We start from the raw sequence: 15,707 nt of genomic DNA, 5'->3' as shown, positions 1-15,707 counted from the left end.
GTCTCTCCCAAATGGGTTCTAGAAAGGGACAGGGAGGAGACATTGGTCAGCTGCATGGCTGGATATTGAAGTGTTAAGTTGAGCCAAGATCCAAAGTCATAGATCTAGACAGAATTTAATTATCAAGGAGAAAAAAATCAGTCTGAATTACACCTCATATGAATTTAAATCTAGTATCTGGGGAGCAGGAACGTTGGATTGTTAAGAAATGCCAGTTACTTTAGTTTAGTGTAATGCTGTTGGGAGCCAGACCAACCCAAGACTTTCTCAGAGGCCCTGTTGAAAGGACAAATAGAACTTTAGGTCTGTGTCCTTGTTCAGGGATGGAGTTGGCAAAGCCAGTTAGTGTAGGGTTGGCGCTGTTCCTCAAAAGAGTCAAGGTTGTGGCTTTTGGAGACCTGACCCATTCCTCTGGGCTGGGATTATCTATCTGTAGGTAACTGTGTTTGAGGTATCCTGTGTTTTCTTTGCCAACATCTATTTTATTCTTCTTCATTGACAATGGCTAATACAACCCTATTATTATTATAAGATGCTGAATTGAATTTCTTAATAAACTTGTTGACATAAGTCATTAGCTGGTTTCATACTATTTCTACAGTCGTCTTTATTTTTTTAAAAGACTTATTTATTTATTTATTATAAATAAGTACACTGTAGTTGTCTTCAGACACCAGAAGAAGGCGTCAGAACTCTTTAGGGATGGTTGTGAGCCACTATGTGTGTGTGCTGGGATTTGAACTCATGACCTTCGGAAGAACAGTCGGTACTTTTACCCACTGAGCCATTTCTCCAGCCCCATCTTTTTTATTTCTTATCCTTTTTCTTATTTCTTATCCCCAGTTATCCTACAGAACAGTTCAATGTTTGAGATCCCTATTGCTCCTGGTTCGGGTCCAGTGGCATTGAGATCATCAATCGTGAGTACAGGTGAGGTGAATGTATAGAGTAAAAGAGTCAGGCTTGAGGATCACCTGAAAATCAGTAAGCAAATAGAATAAAGGGTTTTAAAAAGGGAGGAAGGATATTGTGAAGGGGGTCATTTCCCTAATTTCTTTCTCAGCCTGCTTATCCTTTGAGTATAGGAAGGCCACTGATTTGCTTGAGTTGATTTTATAACCTGCCACTTTGCTGAAGTTGTTTATCAGCTGTAGGAGTTCTCTAGTGGAGTTTTTTGGATCACTTAGGTAGACTATCATGTCATCTGCAAATAATGATAGTTTGACTTCTTCCTTTCCAGTTTGTATCCCTTTGACCTCCTTATGTTGTCGAATTGCCCGAGCTAGTACCTCAAGTACAATATTGAAAAGATAAGGAGAGAGGGGGCAGCCCTGTCTAGTCCCTGATTTTAGTGGGATTGCTTCAAGTTTCTCTCCATTTAGTTTGATGCTGGCTACCGGTTTGCTGTATATTGCTTTTACTATATTTAGGTATGGGCCTTGAATTCCTGTTCTTTCCAAGACTTTAAGCATGAAAGAATGCTGAATTTTGTCAAATGCTTTTTCAGCATCCAATGAAATGACCATGTGGTTTTTTCTTTGAGTTTGTTTATGTAGTGGATTGCATTGATGGATTTCTGTATATTAAACCAACCCTGCATTCCCGGGATAAAGCCTACTTGATCATGGTGGATGATCGTTTTGATGTGTTCTTGGATTTGGTTGGCAAGAATTTTATTGAGTATTTTTGCATCGGTGTTCATAAGGGAAATTGGTCTGAAGTTCTCTTTCTTTGTTGGATCTTTGTGTGGCTTTGGTATCAGCGTAATTGGGGTGACTCTTACCAAACATGTGAAAGATCTTTACGACAAGAACTTCAAGACTCTGAAGAAGGAAATGGAAGAAGACCTCAAAAAATGGGAAAACCTCCCATGCTCATGGATCGCCAGAATCAATATAGTTAAAATGGCCATTTTGCCAAAAGCAATATACAGATTCAATGCAATACCCATCAAATCCCAACTCAATTCTTCACAGAGTTAGAAAAAGCAATTAACAAATTCATCTGGAATAACAAAAAACCCAGGATAGCTAAAACTATTCTCAGCAACAAAAGAAATTCTGGGGGAATCAGTATCCCTGACCTCAAGCAATACTACAGAGCAATAGTGTTAAAAACTGCATGGTATTGGTACAGTGACAGGCAGGCAGATCAATGGAACAGGATTGAAGATCCAGAAATGAACCCACACACCTATGGCCACTTGATCCTCGACAAAGGGGCTGAAAACATCCAATGGAAAAAAGATAGCCTTTTCAACAAATGGTGCTGGTTCAACTGGAGGTCAGCATGCAGAAGAATGTGAATTGATCCATCTTTATCGCCTTGTACTAAGCTCAAATCCAAATGGATCAAGGACCTCCACATAAAGCCAGACACTCTAAAGCTAACAGAAAAGAAACTGGGGAAGACCCTTGAGGACATTGGTACAGGGAGAAAATTTCTGAACAGAACACCAATAGCTTATGCTCTAAGATCAAGAATTGACAAATGGGACCTCATAAAATTACAAAGTTTCTGTACGGCAAAGGACACCATCAAAAGGACAAATCGGCAACCAACAAATTGGGAAAAGATCTTCACCAATCCTACATCAGATAGAGGGCTAATATCCAATATATATAAAGAACTTAAGAACTTAGACTCCAGAAAACCAAACAACCCTATTAAAAAATGGGGTACAGAGTTAAACAGGGAATTCTCACAGCAGGTGTTGGAGAGGATGTGGAGAAAGAGGAACACTCCTCCACTGCTGGTGGGGTTGCAAATTGGTACAACCACTCTGGAAAGCAGTCTGGCGGTTCCTCCGAAAACTGGGCACCTCACTTCCAGAAGATCCTGCTATACCACTCCTGGGCATATACCCAGAGGATTCCCCACCATGTAATAAGGATACATGCTCTACTATGTTCATAGCAGCCCTATTTATAATTGCCAGATGCTGGAAAGAACCCAGGTATCCCTCAACAGAAGAGTGGATGCAAAAAATGTGGCATATCTACACAATGGAGTACTATTCAGCCATTAGAAACAATGAATTCATGAAATTCTTAGGCAAATGGATGGAGCTAAAAACATCATACTAAGTGAGGTAACCCAGACTCAAAAGGTGACTCATGGTATGCACTCACTAATAAGTGGATATTAACCTAGAAAACTGGAATACCCAAAACATAACCCACACATCAAATGAGGTACAAGAAGAAAGGAGGAGTGGCCCCTTGTTCTAGAAAGACTCAGTGAAGAAGTATAGGGCAAAACCAGAACGGGGAAGTGGGAAGGGGTGGGTGGGAGAACAGGGGGAGATTATGGGACTTTCGGGGAGTGGGGGGCTAGAAAAGGGGAAATCATTTGAAATGTAAATAAAAAATATATCGAATAAAAAAAAAGGGAGGGAGGAGAAAGGAAGAGGCAGACTAACGAAGAATAAAACTTGGAGCCGATGAGCACTTTTTCCCTTTTATATGTTTGGTTTGCTTTTGCCTTCTAATTCATTTAAAACATTGCTTACACATGTAGAGACGTTCTTACACTAAAAATAAATCTGCTCTTGGTTCCCTAATGAAGGTTCTATAAATATAAAGACATGGGAATGTGAAGGTGAAATTTTAAAAGAGAGACTATCACCTACAAAGGCCAAGTGAGTCTCCAAATGATGATTTTGTGGGATTTGATAGGCGATTGCTTAGATCCACAGCATAAAGTAGATTCAGTTACAGTTAAAAACCCCTGCAAATGTGGACTGTCTAGTCCAGAGCAGACAGGGATAAATTATGTAAATGAAAAGTCAAAATAAGGATAATTGGTCCAGAGAATAAGGCAGCAGCTTCAACTGCTAAATTAGGTTTACTTCATGAGCCTCGGAGGACTGGGAGAACCAATTTTCCTTCCCTCCTTCCTCTTCCCTCCTCCTCCTCCCCGATTCTCCATCTTATTCCTTTTGTGCTACAGTTTTTAAATCACCTGAAATGGCTCTGACTCATTTAGCTGAGCCAAGTGCCCTTCCTCTTCCTCTTTTAGTGTACACAGGATAATTTGATCCCCTGGTGAAATCGTCTGCTCAGAGGAGCCTGGGCTTCCTAATAAAGTACTCTGGACACTACGGCAGGGGATTTTACAGTAGAGGCAAAAGTAACCTTCGAAGTGCAGTGGCAGTGGCTTCAGAGTGTCCCTGGCTCTTTAGTAGTCAGGTGTCTCTGCACTTGGTCACGGCACTTACGGAAGGCCTCTATATTAATGGATTTTCTTGTAATGATTTACAGTCTGTGGTCCAGCTAACCCAACAATGGGCAGTCGTGCATGGGAAGTCCAAGAGTGAAGTAGCTTCTCAGTCCAGTGGGGCTAGGTGTTTTACCTGGTCTTCTGTAGAAGCTGGAATCCTGAATACGTAGGTTCCAACAGATGTGCTGGCGAGTAAGGGTGAGCAGTCAAAGAAGAGAGAGTCTTCTTCCAATGTCCTTATGTGGGCCTCGAGCAGAAGGTGTAGCCCAGATTAAAGATGTGTACCACTACCCCTGGATCTTGCTTTGTCCTAGGCTGACCCTGAACTCAGAGATCTGCTTGCCTCAGTCTCCTAGTATTAAAGATGTGTACTATCTTGCCTGGGCCTAAGCTTTTCATGGCCACAATTCCTCAATATATCCATGTCAAGATTTGGGTCAGAAGCCCATGTCTTCTAGCCTCAAGATCTAGATCACAGGTGTGCCCTTCATTTCTGGATTGTAGTTCATTCCAGATTATAAGTCCAAATGAAAACAATAACTAGGGAATAATGACTAACATGATGTAACTATTACTTGCTCAACTGCGAACACATAAACAATAAGGTTAGCTGGGTGAGATCTTGCTCTGAGGTCAGCAACCCCTTAATCCCATTTAATATCCTTGCACATATGCTTCAGCTCCAGTCCACTTCCTGGTGCCCCTTTATTACTTGAACCATACATTTTGTATTTTTCCTTTCTAAGCTTGCTATGTTTGATCAAAAGACTCCTCATAAGTTGAACTACAGAACAATTTATAAACTATGTTATGAACATAGATGTGAAATTTCTCAATAAAATACTTGGAAACCAATTTAGTAACACATCAAAAAGATTATCCACATCATGGAGATTCAGAGATAGTTCAACATATGTAAAACAACAAATATCATCCACCACATTAATAGACTAAAGGACAGAAACCACATGATCATCTCACTATATACAGAAAAGACCTCTGACAAAATCCAACATCCTTTTATGATAAAAGTCCTGGAGATACTATAGACATGAGGATATACCTCAACACGATAAAGAACTTACAACAAGCCCACAGCCAACAACATTCTAAATGGAGAGAAAAATCAAAGCATTTCCATTAAAACCAAGAACAAGACAAGAGTGTTCACTCTCTCCATACCTGTCCAATATCATTCTTGAAGTCTTAGCTAAAGCAATAGGACAGCTGAAAGAGATCAAGGGGATACAAATGGGAAGTAAAGAAGTCAAAATGTACTTATTTACAAATGGTTATATTTTATGGATAGAAGACCCTAAAAACCACCAGAAAATTCTACAACTAATAGCATGCAGGGCAACGAATAAAGCTCCAGAGTTAGCCTCCCCATACACAAGTGACAGACATGTGGGACACTGTTCTTGGGGATCTGTGACCAAGTATGTACTCATCCCAGATAGGGAACTGAGGACAGACCAAAGTAAGGATAGCACTAAAGCACCACTTGGTGAACCAATGACTTTTATGTAACATGCAGGAGCTCCAAAGACAGCATCACCAGAGCATGCCACCCATGCTGGGTGACAACTCACAATAGCTGGAAACCCGGAGAACATTGTTGGCGTCAGCTCAGCAGGATGGTGAGTGTCTCTCTCAGATGAATGTCTTCTATCACCTTCTCTGCCAGGTTTCTTCTAGACGGTTTGGCTAGTCTCTGCTCTTTCCAGGTGACCTGGCTGGGCTGAGTCTCCTCTCCACAGTGTTTACGGTTATATGCTCTTGGAGGAGAAGAGCTCCAGCTAATCTGGTCAGTCTCAGGGACTTGGGAAGGCATTTTCAACTGTTGATTTCTTCCATCTTCTTTTTCTTTCAAGTTTTTACTGGTTCTTTGTGGATGTCAGGTGATGTACCCACTCATCTCTCACTCCCCTCATAGTCACCCTTCATCCCGGCAACCTCCTCATCAACAGAGAAAAATAAAATCTCATGAAAGCTGTGGTGTGCCACAGTGTGTTCCCACAGTATACCCTTTTGTCCTCATGTTGCTTGCAAATGTTCATTGCAGTAAGTCATTGGTCTGGTTTGAGGCTTTTGGCTTCTGCTACACTAACAAAACTGGAACTTCACTGGGACTCCTCTGTATGTCTTGTTGCCCTCTGTCATGGAGATCCTGTAGTACTGGATCTGTAGGACATGCCCATTCATGAATTCCAGCAGTTCACTGAGGGTGTAGTTGTTGGGGTGGGCAGTTCAAAGTCCTGGATCTGGACCTGAGAGCTGATCAGCTGCCAACTCTCCCATACTATTGGGGTGAACTCTTCTGCCTTGTCCTAGCTGGCCCATCCAGTGACACCACCAGCAAGTGGCAGAGCCAGCGCTCCAGCTAGCATACTCTTGGGACTGGCTCTTCTGAGCCTATGACAAGCTGTAACTGTGGGCCTTTATGTGCCCAGTCCAGTTTTCAAAAAATGACACGGAAACTATATTTATTTATAACCTTTGGCCTTATTGCAAGGCATTGTTTCCCACTAATTCATAACTCAAATATCCTGTTTCCACTTATCTAAGGTCTGCCCCAGGGCTGGTTAGTTAGCTTTCCTTCCTTCCCAACCTGCTTCTTCCTCCATGTCCAGCTGGCTGAATCTCTGCTGCCTGATTCCTTCAGAGTTTGTCTGTCTGTCTGTCTGACTGTCGCTGTCTCTGTCTCTCTCTCTCATCTCTCTCTGGAAGTCCCACCTTATTATTCTGCTTTGTTTACAAAATATTACAGCAGGAGATGCTTAACAATACCAAAAGCCCACCTATAATCAAATCTCTGCCAGTTTAGAAATCAGTATCTGCATAGTACAGAGATAATCTTTACGCAGTACACAAAAACATTATTCCGACAATCAGGGCCCACTCTCCTGCTCTGATGACCTTATTGTGTCCCTGGTTCTTCAGGAACCCCAGAAGAGCTCAAGAACTGCAGGCCGGATACAATTATGCATAAGAGTCTTTGAGTCAGACTCAGATCGCAAACTTCACCACTGCACAGGTAGGAGTGTGACCTCGAGCCTAGAAGTCTTCACATTTATATACAGCATAGTTAGGGATTCTTTGGACAGTAGGGGGACAGGGCAAGTCATTTTTCAAACATGATACTGTTTGTTCAGGCGGCAGGGCGGAATGGTGTCGCTGGGAGGGGAACTCTTCTGACCTAAGGAGTATCTTTATGGTGCTATCAGGAACTAGTGTGTTTTACGGCTGCCTATAGCTGTCTGTGACCCCTTTCATGATGCGAACGCGGGACACTAATCTTCCCAAGGATGTTTGGCTTTTGGGTTTCTCTTCCAAGGACAGGCACTGTCCCAGTCCGCACCTGGGAAGTGCTCAGCCATTTATCAGTGGGACAAGGAGGTAGGGATGGGGTGTGTCATTTGTCTACTCAAGCTGTCATCTGTGGCTCCTTGAGGTGTTTTCATTAAGCGGTGTCTCTATGGAAGCGGGGACAGTGATATTCCAGCGCCAGACCAGACCGGATCCTCTCAGAGTGGCCAGGGACAGAGAGGAAGCCTTGTGCTTGCAGAAGGATAGAAGGTGGGAGATGGGGAACTTCTGTGAGAAAGGGCAGGCCAAGCTGCCCTCCTACCTCAAGCTCAGCCCCAGCTCTCCTGGCTGCCATAGGTGACATGGGACGAGGTTAGGGGAAGGCATCTCTTTCTCACCAATGCCACAGCACAACAGACAAGTTTCAGGGCCAGCACTCACACACGCACGCCCTCTGGCCCCTACCATCAGGGTCAGCTCTACCTAGCTGCCCATGCAAGGTTCAGGGCCCGTTCTCCTGGGTGTTAGAGCTGGTGAAGGTCAGGGGCAGCTCCCCTGCTCACATGACCACAGGGCCAGCTCTCTCGAATGCACAGGTGGCAAGGGACGAGTGGGGGAGCAATCCCTCACCTATGCCACTGTAGGGAGAAGAGTGGCGGGCCCAGCTCTACTGTGTTTCCTGGGCAATGTGTGGGGCCAATCTTTCTAGTACTGCAGCTGGCTAGTGCTGAAGCCAGCTCTCCTGATCTCTCGCCCCTAGGACCAGCTCTCACAGGATGCCCAGGAGATGCATGTGGCCAGTTCTGACCAACCCTCAGACATTGACATGTCCCCTGGTGGCAGCCCAGACCAGGGACATCTGGGTCGCCTTTGGCAGTAACAGAACCCTGCTGCTACAGGGTCACGGACCCAGACATGGCCTCCAGTGGCAGCACAGGCCAGGGATCCCACCATGGTCCTTATTGTCATCATTTCTTCTCATACCAGGTTTTTCCTCACTACCCTCGTCTCCAGTTCTGCCTCTCTTCATTGTGCCCACATCTTTCTGTTTCTTTCTCTTCCATTTCTTGCTCCTCTTTTTTTTTTTTTTTTTTTTTTTTTTTTTTTTTTTTTTTTTTTTTTGGTTTTTTGGATTGGGTTTTTTGGAGACAGGGTTTCTCTGTATAGCCCTGGCTGTCCTGGAACTCACTCTGTAGACCAGGCTGGCCTCGAACTCAGAAATCCACCTGCCTCTGCCTCCCAGAGTGCTGGGATTATAGGAGTGCGCCACCACCACCCAGCCATTTCTTGCTCCTCTTAGTGGTATCAGGAGTCTCTGAGTGTCAGGAGTCATCTCAGGAGTGATCTCAGGAGTTCTATGCCCCACCTGTGCATTTTGGCACCATGCAGGCAGTATCTCGGACATGGTCTGTGCCCTACAGACCTGTGAAGCACCAGACTGGTGGTCCCCTCAGGCTACCTCCCTGAGTGGTTGTGTTGGACTTGGCTCTCGCCTGACCCTGCTTATGGCCTCATTCAGGGATAGATTGTCCTGGCTAACTCTAGCTGAGGGTCATGGGGTTCTTTAGTCTCCAGCTCACTCCCTGTTCTAGAAGCCCATCCAGGCCTGTGCAATGCTGGACTTGTGGTCGTCACAGGCCAGCTCCCTGTACAGGCTTTGTGGCACCATACTGGTGGTCGCCTTGGGCCTGATTTTTTTTCATGGAGTGTTAGGCTACTAATCATTCAGACGTTCACAGGTCAGAATACTGAGCCTAGACACAGTCACTCTCCTCTCTGCCACCTACTGACCCACACATGACACAGCAGCCACACCTGCAATGCCTCAAGGGGCAGGTTATTTCTATCTTAATGAGCAGCCCTGCAGGATTTCACTTCCCCTAGAACATCCTGTTGTTTCCGCCCCTGTAAACATCCCACCTCAAAGTTCCCTCCAAGATGGAATGTTTTCATCTCAAAGGAAACTACTAGCAACAACTCACCAAGAAAGACATCAGGAAAACAATGCCTTTCTTAATCGTCTCAAAAATGCCTTGGAATAACTCTAAGGACGTGAGACACATGTATCATAACTTATTTATTTTTTTAGGAAGGCATCAGAAGGTTGGAAACTTTCCCATGTTCACGTATTGGCTAACCAATGACTTGAGATCTATGCCACAAGAGGGAACCCATACCTGACATTGCCTGGAGAGCCAGGAGCCAGAGGCTCAATAGCCCAGAGACCTAGGATAAAACCAAACAAGACTGGCAAAACAAACAGACAAACAAAAAACCCAAACAAACAAACAAAATACCTCCTAGACTGGAGCCTAGCATCATCAGAGAGGCTTCATCCAGCACCTGATAGGAGATGCAGAGAGCCACAGCCAAACATCAGGTGGAGCTCAGGGAATCCTGTAGAAGAGGGGAAAGAAGGATTGTAGGTATCAGAAGTGTCAAAGACACCACAAGGACACAGCCCTCGGGATCAACTACCGAGGGATCATAGGGCCTCCCAGAGACTGATCTACAGTCAAGGAGCCTGCCTGATATGACCTGGGTCCTCTGCATACATGTTATGGTTGTGTAGTTTGCTGTTCTTGTGGGACCCCAAACAGTGGGATCAGGGGTGCCTCTGACTCGTCTGCCTGCTTTTGGGACCTTTACCTCCTCCTGTGTTGCCTCGTCTAGCGTTGACGGAGGCTCTGCGCCTAGTCTTACTGTGACTTGTTATACTATGGTTGGTTGACGTGCCTGGGAGGGATAGCTTTTACTGAAGGGAAACAGAGGCAGGATGTATCTTGGAGGAGAGGGGAGATGGGAAAATTTCTGGGATGGGGGAAGAGAGGGAAAATTTTGGTCTGGATATAACATGTGAGGGAAGAATAAAAATATATAATAAAAGAAGTAAAGGGAAATTCAGTTGTTCTTTTTTTTAAAATTCAGGTCTGGACTTGGCTTTCTATTGGCTAAGGTATTTTATAGGTCTGTACTTGCAAACATTGACATGAAGGTTTCTGTCTGGTGGAACAGATAACCTCTAAGTAGTACTCTTCATTACTCTTAAGCCATTAAATAATTTTGTATATTCAAAAAATCCCACAAATAATAGGAAAGCAATTTTAAAATGTCCTACATCCTTAGCCATCAGAGAAATGCGAATTAAAATGACTTTGAGATTTTATCTTACCCCTCCCTGTCAGAATAACCAATATTGATAAGAAGTGGTATCAGGTGGCAAAACTGTGGGTAAAAGGCATCTGTGGAAGTAACCAGCCATTTCTGAGTGGGCTTAAAGCCCACTGCAAGAGACAGCACCCATTCCTGACACTGTCGATGAAGGCAAGAACCTGAAGCTACGCCTGTCATGAGCCCCAGAGAAAAAACTTATTACTAATACTCTGTTAAACAAACACAGTAATCAAACAACTCCCAATGACCTACTGTTACGCACAGATCATTGTTTCACTGTACCCTCCTCAGAGAAGCAATCGGTGGACATTAAAACAGAGATTCACAACTGGCCAACCTACAGAGAATAGGAGACTTTGGCATAATCAGGCTTGGCTGGGTCTGTATCGCACCCCTCCCCTCAAGCCTCTGGAAGGAGGAGGGGCTGGGAAGATGGGAGCCAGATGTGGGGTATGACTTTAAGGAAACTGCATTTCTGACACAACGAGGCAGATGGATGTGAATACAAATTCACAGAGACTGACAGCGTGAGCAAACCTCACAAGCTTGAGCCAGACAAAATTCCAGCATGGGAGAGCTGGGGTAGCCATAGCCTCATCCCAAGCCTAGTGACACTTGACAGTTGCTGAGGGAAGGAAAGTAACTTTTGTTCTGTGGAGTGACATTGGGCATAGCGACCACACTTCAAGGTGGGACTCACATCACACCCAGAAGTCATCAGGCAACTTCATTTTTTAAATTGTTTTGTTTGTTGTTTAAGAAAGAGGGAAGCCGGGCGGTGGTGGTGCACACCTGTAATCCCAGCACTCTGGGAGGCAGAGGCAGGCGGATTTCTGAGTTCGATCCCAGCCTGGTCTACAGAGTGAGTTCCAGGATAGCCAGGGCTATACAGAAAAACCCTGTCTCGGAAAACAAAAAAAACCAAAAAAAAAAAAAAAAAACAAAAAAAACAAACAAATCCAAAAAACAAAACAAAACAAAAAAACAAAAAAACAAAAAAAAAAAAAAAAGAAAGAAAGAAAGAAAGAGGGAAATGGGTGGGGATCTGGGAAGAGCTGGAGGGGAGAAAACAAATGTGGTCGAAACATGTCTCATGAAATTCTCAAATAAATAAAACATTGTTTTAAAAAATGGAGATGGGAATGTATGGCCGTTAGTATTGATTGTCAACATGACAGGACCTAGATATAATATAGAAGAGACTCTGTATCTGTAAGGGATAAATAGGTTAATTGAGATTGAAGACCTATCCTAAATGTGGGTAACACCATTCCACGGTCAGGGGGTTCCTTGACTTTGAACAGGAAGAAAGTGAAATGAGAACCAGTATTCATTTTCTCTACAGTGTGACTGGGTCTTTCAAGGCCCGGCCACATTGATCTCCCCACCATTACAGACTGCACTCTCAAACTGTGAAATAAAGCAATCCCTTACTTCCTTAAGTTGATTCTGTAATGTGTTTTGTCATAGAAATGACAGCTGGAGCAGGGGCTTGTCTGTGAAACCCTGTCCCCCAACTCAGATGTCTTCTCTGGCTTTAGTGGGAGAAGAAGCATCTAGCCCTGCAGAGACTTGATGAGTTAGGGTGGAGGAATGGGGAATGGGGGTGGGGCTTCCACTCTCTCAGAGGAGAAGGCATGGGACTGTGGTGGGGGCAGGAGGGACCATGATCAGGATGTAAAATGAAGAAAGAGAGAGAGACAGAGAGGGAGGAAGGGGAAGGGAGAGGGAGGGAGGGAGGAAGGACGAAGAAAGAAAGAAAGAAAGAAAGAAAGAAAGAAAGAAAGAAGGAAGAAGAAAGAAAGAGAAGACAATTAATACAGAAAATCAATGAGACAAGTAAGTTAGAAAAATAGAGGCTGAAACTGTAGCACCAGCTTATATCTTAATGTAAGTGATTGAGAAGAAATTCAATATGTATCAAAACATAATAATGAGAACTATTAGTTTGTCTAACCAATGTACACTAATAAGGAAAATGTCAAGAATGTTAAAAGAAAACAATCCCTCAGAATTACACAGTGCTATCCTTTTCATCTTTATGAGCTTAAATTTTATCAAATATTTTTGGGTTCCTCTCATCAAATGTTTGGGTGATGATAGTAAAGTAACTTTTATCGGTGTGTTTATCAATGCCCTACTTCCTTCAGGAAGAAATTGTGGAAAATTCAATCTCCATGGATAAGGTATAGAGCGGTCTTCGTTGCTTGTGGGGGCAGTGGTAAAGGTTTGTCCATCTAAAAATGGAACCAAACCGAGCTTCTGTCAGAGGGCACAGCCCTCTGGGGTTTTGTTTGCTTGTGAGATATTACGTCTCTGGATTTTAATCTTTTCACTGTGAATTTTTAACAACTGCTGTTACTAACGAGAAAAGCACATAGGTTATCACCAGGATATTTAACTTGGCACTTTGGCAGCTTGGCTGTGAGTAAAAACATTTACTCTATAAATAACCTTGCCTTTTACACCATCTGTTTTATTCCAGTGTCCATGTTACTTAAGGAAAGTGTCCAAGTTTTCAAATAAAAGGAGGAAGAGGAGAAAAGGTGTGTGTGTGGGGGATGGGGTGCAGACCATCAAAGGTGAAGCAAGACAAGCTGTCATGTGTTCGAACTTGAGACTTTCTGGGGGGTTTTGTTGCTGGCGATAGGTGGGTGTTTCTTGATTCTAGTACATGAATCTTCTAATCTTCCCAAAAGCTCCTGTCCATTTTGTGAGTCTCAGGAAATACCTTCTCAGAACAAATGTCATCGCATTACAATAAAAGTGCCCAGTCAACTGTTTTGCAACAGTTTGCAACAGTTTGATGTTAGAAGTATGTTCCAGGTTCTAGAGATCGACACTGCAACTGAAGTGCCTGGGTCAGGCAAGTTTTACTCTTCATCAAGAGGGGAAGTGCACTTGCTTTGTATCATAACCCAGGTGGTAGCTGTGTCTTTCTCCCACTGATGGGGTCCAACCTCATAATCTCATTCAACTGTGTAGTCTGAAAAGAATTGGGACATGAGAAATAAAGAAGTCTCAAAACATTTGCATAAAAGTCTTAAAAGGTGGGGGGAAGATAACAGATTTTAATTCTTTGTCCTAAGTCCTAAACACAACTTTTATAGTATTTGATAGAAACGGCTCATATTTTGTATTTCTTTCGATGATCACACATCATAAAGATTCGTGGTTAGATCTTTCGTATTTAATCCCAGTCATGAGAAACTGTTGCTTTATCTGTTTTACTGGAAGCTTTACTGGGTTAAAAGTTGGAATTCTCAGACATTTTTAAATTTGAAAATAGATTCTTTTTGCATACAATATATCCTGAATATAGTTTCCACTTTCGCCCCTCCTCCCAGTGTCTACCCTGCTCAAATCCCCGCCCCTCTGGTTCCACCCCCTTTCTGTCTCTCATTAGAAAAGAACAGGCTTCTGAGAGATAACAAACAAACATTACAAAATAAAGTATAGTAAGATGTAACAAAACCTTCCACATCGAAGTTGGACACACAACCCAAAGCAGAAAAAGAATCCAAAGAGCAAGCAATATGTTAAATCTGAGGACTTCGAGGAGAAAAGACCAAATCCACAAATGTGCAGTTAAAGCAAGCCATGTTTTGGGGTGCACCTGGAACTGGCCAGCCGGCTGTCTCACCCTAAGTTGGGGTTTGAGAGAGCAGCCCCTGTTGACCTCTGGAAGTCCCTTTTATAGGAGAGATAAGGAGAGACAGGCGTGAGAGTCAGCAGTTATTCATTGTTAGAAAGATAGAATGAAAGGGAAGGAACAAGGGTAAGGTTATACACCATATGAATTGTGTCACTAGTGTAGGCTGAAAACCTGTTTTGCAGTTTACATCAGATCTAAAAAACAGGAATTTATTCTTAACTACAAATAGCAACCATAAACTTGCCCAGAACAAACAGGAACCTATTCTCAACTGTCTTAACTGTAAACAGAACCCTTAACCTGCATGGTATATTTTTTCTGTTTTGGTCTTGAGCTAACTTGCAAGGTGTATTGTTCCTGTTTTGATTTCACAGACTGAGTCACGGACCCTCTGGTTTTTACAGTCAGGAGTAAATGCTAACATACTACCATAAAAATACTAAGCTAGTGTGTGTGTGTGTGTGTGTGTGTGTGTGTGTGTGTGTGCAGAGGACCTGATACAGACCCATGGAGGCCCCATGCTCTCTGCTTCCATCTCTGTAAGCTCATATGTGCCTTGCTGAGATGATTCAGAGGGCCCTGTAATCCTGCTGTCCTCCATCCCCTCTGATTCTTATCTTTCTGCCTCCCCTTCTACAAGATTCTCTGAGCTCTGAGGCGAGGGATTTGATGGAGACCTCTAATTTAGACTCTCTCTCTGCATCTGTTACCATCTGCTGTTGCAGGGAGCCTCTCTGATGACAAGGCACTGAGCTACGAGTACAGAAGAAAGAACATCATAAAGGATCATTTTATTGTTTTACCTTACCTCTCTGGGCTATCTGGTCCCCAGACAATTTTCATTCATTGAGCTGAAACACACATCACTGTCCTCCAAGCAGAAACTATGGGATTTAAAGACGATAATATTTGGTGGTTTTTCTGATTTGTTTTCTTGGTTTGGAGTCAGGGTCTCATATAACCTTGTCTGTCCTTGAACTCATCGTGACACCAAAATGACCTTGGACTCCTGGTCCTCCTGCCTTGACCTCCTAAGTGTTGGGATGTCTAGCAACAAAATCTTATTTGATAAATAGAAAGGAAACTTCCCTATCATTTAAATGAATGCTTTCCACAAGCAGTGCTAGTCTAAGAAACATTAAGTATTTGTCTTTTCTGTAAAACTTCTGTTTCTCACAAAGAAGCTGAATCTTTTCATCTCCCTACCTGGTAAAACTTTTAGCCAAGGCTCCACTTTCACATCCCCAGAACTTCATGCGCTGGAGCAATGGCTCTTTCTCCTTTCCTTGATGTTTGTTACACCAATTCTTTAGAACAACAACAACAACAACAAAACAAAACAATGAAA

The 15,707-nt window shown here is 43.3% G+C and overlaps 1 non-coding gene across 1 annotated transcript; it reads right to left on the bottom strand.

Moving 5' to 3' along the window:
- Positions 1-9,235: 9,235 nt before the first annotated feature.
- On the bottom strand, positions 9,236-9,367 carry LOC127681927 (small nucleolar RNA SNORA17). The gene has a single exon (XR_007977265.1). It is a non-coding gene; the product is annotated as a small nucleolar RNA SNORA17 (small nucleolar RNA).
- Positions 9,368-15,707: the final 6,340 nt, after the last annotated feature.

This window comes from Apodemus sylvaticus, chromosome 3 (assembly GCF_947179515.1).
Source record: "Apodemus sylvaticus chromosome 3, mApoSyl1.1, whole genome shotgun sequence".
NCBI lineage: Eukaryota > Metazoa > Chordata > Mammalia > Rodentia > Muridae > Apodemus > Apodemus sylvaticus.
Note: the sequence above shows the minus strand (reverse complement) of the source record. Positions and strands in the feature narration are given on the sequence as shown.